This window comes from Bos mutus, chromosome X (genome assembly GCF_027580195.1).
Source record: "Bos mutus isolate GX-2022 chromosome X, NWIPB_WYAK_1.1, whole genome shotgun sequence".
NCBI classification, from domain to species: Eukaryota; Metazoa; Chordata; class Mammalia; order Artiodactyla; family Bovidae; genus Bos; species Bos mutus.
Window position 1 is genome coordinate 8,091,363 of NC_091646.1, and position 1,214 is coordinate 8,092,576.

The following is a 1,214-nucleotide window of genomic DNA, read 5'->3' on the forward strand; positions in this document are numbered from 1 at the left end:
AAATATTTTCCATGCTCTAAAATTTTTTTAAGTTTCTATTTTCAAATTTAGATACTTGATTTACATGGAATTATTTTTCTGTATGATGTGGGTAGGATTCTCACTGACTTATTCCAAATAAATAACAAGCTGTCACAGCTCCAATTTTTGAATAGGGCATTCTGCCCACACTGAGTAGTAATGCAATTTCTGTCATATATTAGGTTGGTGCAAACATAATTGTGGTTTCAGACCATGAATTTTAAATCGTTACAACTAGGCTCAAACACATCTTTATTAGTCAAAATAGGGACCGTTACAATCAACATATTTTTGCCAATGAGAAATAAGTTTACTCCCATAGCATAAACATCCGTGCTTTGGAATTCTATGAACCCTGGAAAGCATTTTCTGTCTCCTCCTGGTTTGGAAGTGTTTTCTCTGCAGCAAGTTTTTGAGATGCTTGAAGAAATGATAATCGGTCGTCAAGAGGTCGGGTGAATATGGTGGATGAGGCAAAACTTCATAGCCCAATTCATTCAACTGTTGAAGCATTGGTTTGTGCCATGTGCAGTTGGGAGAAGAATTGGGCCCTTTCTGTTGACCAATGCTGGCTGCAGGTGTTGCAGTTTTTGATGCATCTCAGAGATTTGCTGAGCATACTTCTCAGATGTAATGGTTTTGCTGGGATTCAGGAAGCTGTAGTAGATCAAATAGTGACCATGACCTTTTTTTGGTGCGAATTTGGCTTTGGGAAGTGCTTTGAAACTTCTTCTTGGTCCAACCACTGAGCAGGTTATAGCTAGTTGTCATATAAAGTCCACTTTTTGTCACATGTCACAATCTGATTGAGAAATGGTTCATTGTTGCATAGAGTGAGAGAAGCTGGCACTTCAAAATGATGATATTTTTGATTTGCTGTCAGCTCATGAGAGACCCCCTGATTGAGCTTTTTCACCTTTCCAATTTGCTTCAGATGCCAAGTGACTGTAGAATGGTCTACGTTGAGTTCTTCAACAACTTCTTGCGTAATTGTAAGAGGATCAGCTTTGATGATGACTCTCAGTTGGTCATTGTCAACTTCCAATGGCTGGCCACTGCACTCCTCATGTTCAAGGCTCTTGTCTTTGCAAAACTTCTTGAACTACCACTGCAGTGAATATTCGTTATCAATTCTGGGGCCAAATGCATTGTTGATGTTGCAAGTTGTCTCTGCTGCTTTATGACCCATTTTG